Here is an 8970-nt window from a genome sequence, read left to right as displayed (position 1 = left end):
CCACCCTCCCCAGATCACTGCCTGAAGACCCAACAGGGGAGGAAATAGCACATCCTCTCATTATTTTTCTGATGCACCGATTTTGGTTACTTGCTGTCCACACCCACACATCTCTTGCTTAGCAGCTGTGCTCTTACACAGCCCTTGAGGTCTACATGGAGGCCTCTTTCTTTTGCCTCTTTCTGTCTCCCTTTTCTGGCCACCTTTTCCCATCTACATCCCTTGTTTCAGGTCATTGTGAGCCTGAATGACCGTTCCCTCACTTTTCACAGCTGAGCTCACAGTTAGAGCACATCTGGAGGTCCAGGTATAGAACAGAGCCTATACATTCCTTAGATGGGTAGATGGAAAACTGAGGTGGGGATGGGGGAGTGAGTTGCCAGCTTTATGAAGGGATCCCTGCCCCCAGTGAGGTTGACAAAGGTACCTAAGCACTACACACCACCGAGCTCATAAAGGCGGAAGAATAAAAAGAGTGTTTCAAAGACTTAAAAATGTCCCTGCATTTGTAAACTCTTCCCCATGTGTTATGTGGGCAATTTGGAATGACCTCAAGCCCCTGTGTGGGAAAGGGGCTGAGCCCTGGGATATAATCACAGAATCAATCATAGGGCTGGAAGGGACCTCAGGAGGTCATCTAGTCCAGCCCCCTGCTTCAAGCAGGATCAACCCCCACTAAGTCATCCCAGCCAGGACCTTGTCCAGCCGAGACTTAAAAACCTCAAGGGATGGAGAATCCACCACCTCTCTAGGCAACGCATTCCAGTGCTTCACCAAGCTCCTGGTGAAATAGTTTTTCCTAATATCTAACCTACACCTTTCCCTCTTCAACTTCACACCATTACTCCTTGTTCTGCCATCTGACACCACTGAGAACAGTTTCTCACCCTCCTCTTTAGAGCTGCCCTTCAGGAAGTTGAAGGCTGCTATTAAATCACCTCTCAGTCTTCTCTTCTGTAAACTAAACAAGCCCAAATCCCTCAGCCTTTCCTCATAGGTCTTGTGCTCCAGCCCCTTCATCATTTTTGTTGCCCTCCTCTGAACCTGCTCCAGAACATGCACAACGCAGGGCTGTCCTTTCTCAGCCTGCCCTAGAAAGGGCAGAGAGGACTCCAGCAATGGACGTCAGCAGAAATAGCCTAGATCCGCAATCCAGATCCAAACACAGGCATCTGTAGGATGCTGGTGGCTCCAGATCAGCTATTTCTCAAATGCTGCAGGTGTCGGTGCCAGGTCGGATTATTCTGTAGTTTGAGGTTGTGGGCTGCTAGGTGAACGCAAATGCAGAAGAACAGGATGAGGAAGGCGAAAAGCTTCCTCTTGCCTTGTTTCTCATTGGTAAGCTCCCTCTTAATTACACATAGTTGGTGTTTATGGGCTTGATCCAGACTATGTGATTCTCATGCATTCTAAGGGGCATCAGATCAGGTTCTCTAAACTTCCGTATCCACTGGCTAGTTAGGAGAGATGGGCATCTCTGTGGGGCTGGTCGCACGTAGCTCCCCGGGAGAGTTCAAGGAACCTCCACAGCAGCTGTGTGATGTGCTGGGGTAGCAGTGTCTATAATGAAAGTGAGGCCCTGGAGGTGGAATTACTCAGCATGTCGGAGGCCAGTACTAGAAACTCCCCCTCCAGCTCCACCTCCCTCGAGTACCTCCTCCCTCCTGGGACTCTATAAATGTCGGGGCTTCCTAAGTTTGGTGACATTCAGAGCCAGTTGAGGCTGTCCTTGGGTCGCCTGCATCCCAGGCTGCTTCCATCCGCCCAGCCCTCCTCGGCCAAAAAGGTAAGCGTGCACCTTCTCTTTTTCTAGTCCGTTACCTCTTTGGATGTGAGCAGTGAGCCGAATGGGGGGGACAGAGGGGGAGGTGCACATAATGCCAGTTAAAAAGCAAAAGCAGTGATGGAATCAGGTCTTCTCTTTGCTGCAGTCTTGTTTATTTATGGGGAACGGGCAGGCGGTGGGACACAAAGTCCTGTTTCCCTGCACACAGAAGGCACCGAACAGGAGACAGGTGCTTGGCTTACAGATCCAAGCCCCTTCTCTAGGCTGCTCTCAGGTTCACCTACTGTGCTTGTCCATACTACATCTGGCTCTGTGCGCAGTCACCTGCTGCTCTTACATGTACACCCTCCCCTCCCCTGCTCAAACAATGACCAGAGAGTCCCCCCAACCCAGCTCATTCAGATGTCTGGCCAGCCCTGTCTTTGCCTCTGTTTTGGGAGCAGCGTGTGCCTGCATTTTGGGGTTTGGAGGCAGCTTTTATTTCAGGCCGCTCCTCACATTCATCGCAAACAGAGGCTGATGTTGATGTCTATGACTTTTGGGGGTGAAGGGAGAAATGGGAGGCTATTGCAAACTCCTGGGGAGAATCCATGTGGAAGAGATTCACACTGGTCCCTGGGGCCAGTGGGAAGGTCCTAGCCATTGCTCCCACTCTGCACTTGTTTCAAATCACACCCCAACAGAGAAAAAAACAAAGCAGCCAATTACCAGCCACGTCCCCCTGCCCACCAACTCTGGTGCACTCACTGCCCTAATGCACTGATGTCGTCACGTGGAGCTCAAAAGGACCATATGATGTACCCGCTGGTCCTGTGATAGCTGTACGGGTTGGGTACAAAGAGTTACAGATGCATGCCAGACACACTTCGTTAACATGTTGCTTGGGAGGCAGTGCACAAAGGGGTGGGTATTTACCTGGCTGACCAGCTAGCCTTCAGGCAGAGGACAATGAAAGTACAATTACATGGAAGGTAAATGAAGCCATCCAGTTAAGCCAATGGAGAAGAAGGTTTACCAGTCGTCCTGGGAGACAGAATATGCCCCTCTAGGAAGTCTTCCTGGCCCTAGTGGCAGAGAGAGTGGACTTTGGATAGTCCAAGGGGAGCACAAAGACGTTCTAGTGATCCATCACTGCGGGGACATAGGGTATGGAAGCCTGTGTATGTTGGGTGCCCTAGTCAGTAAGGAAGACCACTGCTTTGGCAGAGATGGAAACATGCTACAATTAGCTACTATCAAATGCATTTTGTTCTGTTTGCAACCATTCCTCTCCTTTGTACTAGCTTGTGTCCCGTAAATCTCTGTTCTTGTTAGTTAACTTTTCCCTAGTTTCACTATACACCATCTCACTGCCATCATATTGCAGTGTGAGTCTTCAGCCCACCTCGCCAGCTGGTGAGCACACTGGCTCTTGAGTAGCAGCAGTGGACTTGATAATTTCTTGGCACATCCAGCGAGAGGGACTGGAGGCTGTGGGGAGGTGTCTCTGCAGAGCTGCCATTCACTGATGTTACCTGCATGGTCAGGCTTAGGCTGGCAGAGTTTCAAGGGGCTGTGGGTGAAACCCAGGTGTTGAAGAGAGGTGACACACAGCTTCCTCTCCACACAGTTCTCCCTTGCGGAGGCAGAGGGGTAAGATGGAGTCTTAAGGTTCTGGCTGTCCTGAGCAGAAAGTCCCGGTAACATAGAGAACTGAAACATGTCAGGAACAAGAACCACTTTGTGTAGTCCCAGACCTTCTCTGGAACAGGAAGGTAGGGTAGGTGAAAGTCCCAGGAGAACCCAGCAACGGGAAGTGTAATTTATCAGGGCCAATTCCCTGCCCATGAGATCTGGTTAATTACGGCAAGCCCATGACCTGGCTCACGTTGAACCCAACTCGCTCAGGGAATGAACATGCAGGGGAGTGGTCCTGCTTGGCTGCAGGAAACAATGGCTCTGACTAGACAACAGGCTCTCTGTTGTCTGTTTTGCGTGATTCACTAGGTACACACACGGCTAATCCCCCGGTAGGACTGAGAGCTCTTCACCTCAAAGTGTTTATTAATTGTGCTGCAAGGGTGTTTGCTTCCTGAGGCCCTCTGATCTCATTTCTGCCCCTCCAGCTTTGGGAGCTGCAAGTGAAAAGACAATCAGTGCTAATACAGTATTATTCATAGAGCCCTGCAAATCCACAGCTAACCACTTTATCTCCACGGGAATCCACATTGGCTGATGTCAGTGTGGAGATCTGCAGCTCATTTCTGCGGCTAGAAATGCAGCTGCAAATGCAATAACCAGGGGGCTGGCTTCTAATTAGAGCCCTGGCCATGCAGTACCAGGCACTGGAATTTCAATGTAGGGTTCTTGATGTTTCAAAATGGCTGGATTGCTCTGATCCAGAAGCATGTGTGTTTTGCTGTTTGCTGTGGGTGCTGGTAACTCTGTCTCCTCCTTTGGGGACAGAACACATGCAGGGTGGGACAGATAAGTGACCAGTAAGGGAACTTCTGCTCTCAGTTGTAGCGATAGATGAGCTCTGTTGAAATCAGCCAGCCTCATTCTGACCTCACAGGGGTATCAGGATAGACTAAATTGAATCAATAGGTCTGATTCTGAGCCCAGTATGCATTTATTGTGGTCGCATCTGGTGCCCACACTCTTGTGCTCGCAGTGGCTGCACAATCTCCAGCCAGTGGGGTATTGTCTCCCTCAGGTGGCTGGCTCACATGAGAAGTTTGGCAAAAAAAAAAAAAATAAAACAAAACCAAAAAAGCAGGCAGACCAGTAGCACCTTAAAGACTAACACTTTCATTTATTAGGTAATGAGCTTTCGTGGGTAAGACCTGCAAAACCACATTACCTAATAAATGAAGTTGTTAGTCTTTAAGGCGTTTTTTTTTCTGAAGCTACAGATTAACGAGACTATGAGAAGTTTGAGTCTCCAGAAGCTGCTGGCTTGTGGACTTTGGGCAATAGTTTTAAAGGTAATTAGGTACCTGAGGATGCAGACAGGTACCTCATGGAGTTTTCAGAAACACCAAGGTGCAGCTCCTCTGTTGATTTCAATCTTCACCACCTCAATGCCTTTTAAATGCTGGCCCTGTGTCCTCCAGCTCTTTGGGTAACTGCCCAAGCCTTTTGCTCTGAAGGATGTGGGTGCAAGTCCCACTGCTGCTGAAGTGGCCTTGGTTATGGGGTCCTGAACAGAAGGATGCTCTGTGTGGAATGCAGGAGTGCACAGCTGTCTGTCACCCCCTCTGCTTCCAAGCAGCCTCCATGCAGTCCAGTAGGGATGGCTCCATGCATACAAAATAATACTATAGGGAGATAGAGCTGGAAGGGACCTTCAAAGATCATTAAGTCCAGTCCCCTGACCTCTTGGCAGAGCTGAGCACCAGCCTAGACAGCTTCTTTTAAATCTTTTTGTTCCAGATGCCTGGATGGCCTCTTCAAGGATTGAGCCCACAGCCCTGAGCTTAGCAGTGCACTGCTCCACTCGCTGGGCTATCCCTGCCCCTGTAAGCTACCTGTCACCTGGCCATTGAGGTTCCCTGGTACAGAACAGCAGTGCATGCAAGGGTGAAAGTACCTTAAATTTTGCTATGGGTGCTGTCCTCAACTAAAAGAATGAAAGGCCTAGAAAATAAGACCTATGAAAGAAGATTAAAAGAATTGGGTTTGTTTAGCTTGGAAAAGAGAAGGCCAAGAGGGGACATGACAGCAGCTTTCAAGTACCTAAAAGAGCGTTACAAGGAGGAGGGAGACAAACGTTCTCCTTGGCCTCTGAGGATAGGACAGGAAGCAAAGGGCTTGAATTGCCACAAGGGAGGTTTTGATTGGAGATTAGGAAAGATTTCTTACCTGTCAGGGTGGTCAGACACTGGAATAAATTGCCTAGGGAGGTTGTAGAACTTCCATCACTGGAGATATTTAAGAGCAGGTTAGATAAATATAAACAGGGATGCCCTAGGTGGTGCTTAGTCCTGCTGAGAGGGCAGGGGCTGGGCTGAATGACCCCTTAAGTTCCCTTCCAGTTCTTGCCTTCTATTGCAGCCCAGGGGCTGGTCAGCTCTTTAACTAGCTCCTGGCCGACTTTTCCCAGAGCACCTACTTCCTTTCACCTCCGTGTGTGGGCTTGGTGGGACAAGGAGAGGCAAGGCCAGGGCCTACTGAGGAGGAGGGTTCCTGGATTTCCATTGTGTTCTTCCTGCATAGTACAGGATGGAAAGCTGCCCCCTCCCTCCCAAAATAAACAGGTGGGACTGAGGGGAAGGGGAGAAGAGCCAGAGGGAGGGCCTTGCTGTAAGGACTGGGTGCTTGGCTGTACTGCACTGGGTGATGAGAAGCCAGCCCCCCAATAACCCAGCGAGGGGGCCATTTGCGTGCACCATCCTCAGGAACCCAGTCACGTCCCTGCAAGGCCAGGAAATGGCGATGATGCCCTCGCTGACTGCTTTGCCAACCTCCCCCCACCCCAAGCCTCTCGAGCTGCCGTGGATTGGTTCAGCAGCTCAGAGAGATGGGCTCGCTTCAGTCCCGCCTTGTGCCCTCTCTCCTGCTGCTCTGCTGTGCTCCAGCCCTGCCAACAAGCCCTAATCATCACCGCTCACAGCGATAGCGGTGGCACAGTGGCTGTGATCTCTCTGCCACGGGTCCTCTGACCACAGGGCACTGGGAACAGAACCGCACAAGAATCAAGCCAGCGGGTTCAGTGGGGTCGCCCTGCCAGGGAGGCGGTGCCAGGGGAGTAAGAAAGAAGCCAGCGCAATGCCCTGCTCGCTGCAGTCAGGAAAGCGCTTGCTGGCATTGTTCGGGCTGGTGGGCTGCCACTGAGCTGAACAGCATCCTGTCAGAACCACGCGGCCTGAGCAGGAGCCTGGGAGCCAGGAGTGCCTGAACCAGGCTTCGGAGTCTGACACGGTCTCCCTCTGCGAGTCCCTAAGGGTGTCCAAAAGCTGCCTCCCTCCACAAGTCCCACAGCATGTCCAAAAGCAGAGCGGCTTCAGCCTTCTCCTCAGCTCTCATCACGGGGCACTGGGAACAGAACAGCGCAACAATCAAGCCAGTGGATGCAGCGGTGAGATCTGCCTGGTGGGGTGAAGTAGCCTCGTCCCACTCCAGGGGCAGCCCAGTAGGGCCCGGTTTCCCCAGGAGCTCCCCGGTGGGCGCGAGGAGAAGGCTGACTCTCTTCCTTGGCCAGGAGGGTTTGCTGGTGAAGAGAAGGAGAGGCAGCTCGCTGCACGTGGGGATGTGGGTGCTGCTTTATAATGGACTTGGGCACCTGTTCTTTGGCAGGAGCTATGGGCTGCCAGCTCCAGTGCCCTGGAGACTCGAAGGAGAAACGTATAACATGGCAGCCTGTTGTGCTTTCCATCCCAAGCCCCAAAGCAGCCCTGGGCTCCTGGGAAACGTGGTCCCTGGACAGCCCACCAGGAGCTGCTGCAGAGCCCTTGCATCCCCTGCCAAGACCCTTCTCCCCTTGAGCCTGGCTTTCAGGGTCACAAGTGGTGGGGGTTTCCTCAGGAAACATCTCCCCAGCCTGAGCTCTCAAGGGGCACAAGGCTCAGCCCCCTCAGCCTCAGGTATGGGCTTGTCACGAAGCGGGCAGCAAGGTGGACGCTTGGCTGCAAATTGGCTAGTCAAGCGCTTCACTCAGCTGCCAACAAGGGCCTGACAGTGCCCGCCATCCTCCACCATGCTGAGAGCTCCCATTGTTGCCAAGGAAGACCCCTCACAGAGCAGCAGAGGAGCTGGGCCCTTATCTTTGCAAGCCAAGCCAGGCTTGCTGCTGGGGTGGATGAGGGGCACCTGTAGCTGACCCACTAATCGCCTGCTGCTCCATGCAGTGCAGAGGACTGAGCCTCAGGCACAAAGCCCAGGGCCTGGTGGCTGTGTGGCTCTGCCAGCCTGAACAACGGGGGCTTTTCCCCAGGGAGAAACCAGCCAGGGAAGCACCTCCTGGCTGCACATTTCCAGGGGCACCTCTACCAGCAAGCAGAGCCTTTGTGCTCACACAGATTAATCACACACTCATTAACCAACCCTCAGCGCCAAGGGAGCTGCCTCTCCTGGCTTCCCTGCTGTATGGGATGTTGTGGAACTTCAACACAGCCCAGGCGGAATTCCTCAGCGGCGGCAGAACCCTGCTTCTTCCCCGGCTCGGTCAAAGAGGAGCAGCCCAGCCCCAGCTCTGGCAAAAGTACCCGGCTGGTGTGAATGGGAGCAGCTCGGTCACATCCATGAAGCTAGGCCTGCTGACGGCCTGGCCCAGATATGCCCGTGAGCAATTGTACATTAAATGCTTCACAGTTGTTTAGCCCAGCTGGACTTGCTACATCCAAAGCCCCAGATTCATTCTCTCAAGCCCTGGGCCTGCATGCGCTGTACGGCACCCGTCACTGCCGGGGCTGCTGCCAGAGCACGCGGTGTACTCTGTGACTAGGGTCACGAGCTCTCATTAGTGCCAACTGGACAGCATGATACCCAGAGTGTTAAATCAGCCACCCCTGTCGGAGCACGGCCCCCATGCAAACCACCCCCTGCGCAAACACCCCCACAGCTCTTGTCCTCCAGGCCAGCAGGTCTCACCTTTTCTGGACTCAGGAACAGCTTTCCCTGTAAGCTGAGCAGTTGGGCAACCACCCAGGAGATCCGGCAGAGTGTGTTTCTCATGCCGGTGCACTTCTGCACAGAACAACATTTATTCTGCACATGGATGGAAACATTAGAGCCAAGCTCGCTCTGGCCCCATTGGTAACAATTGATGGCCTGACCCCGCATGAGCAATAGGGGTGGAGGCCTGGGATGGCTTTGGGTGGAGCCTGGACCCCCATCCCCCACCCCCACAACACCCGAGGGGTTGGGTCCTGACTGACGCTCACCCCACAGTGTCAGCACCTGCAGCTCCTGTGGCAGGGGCTGGCTGGGCTAAGCACTCCGATCCGGGCATCCCACCCTGTGGGGGTGGCAGCCGTCCCCCGCATACTCCTGACTGTGTGTGAGTGACCTGCCACTGGGGGTGGCAGAGCCACTCACTCAGCTCTGGCCTAGCTCGGCTCCTGTTGTCATGGTAACAGGGCCAAGCCTGAGTGGTTCTGGGCCCCTCCACAGGTTATGGTGCCAGGAGGTGAGTCCACCCAGCCATGGGGGGCAGGAGCCAAGGGAACCACTCTTTGAACCTTTCTGGCCACTCAGTTTCAGGT

The sequence above is a fragment of the Carettochelys insculpta genome, chromosome 4 (assembly GCF_033958435.1).
Source record: "Carettochelys insculpta isolate YL-2023 chromosome 4, ASM3395843v1, whole genome shotgun sequence".
In the NCBI taxonomy this organism is placed as follows: Eukaryota; Metazoa; Chordata; order Testudines; family Carettochelyidae; genus Carettochelys; species Carettochelys insculpta.
This window is presented reverse-complemented; position numbering follows the sequence as displayed.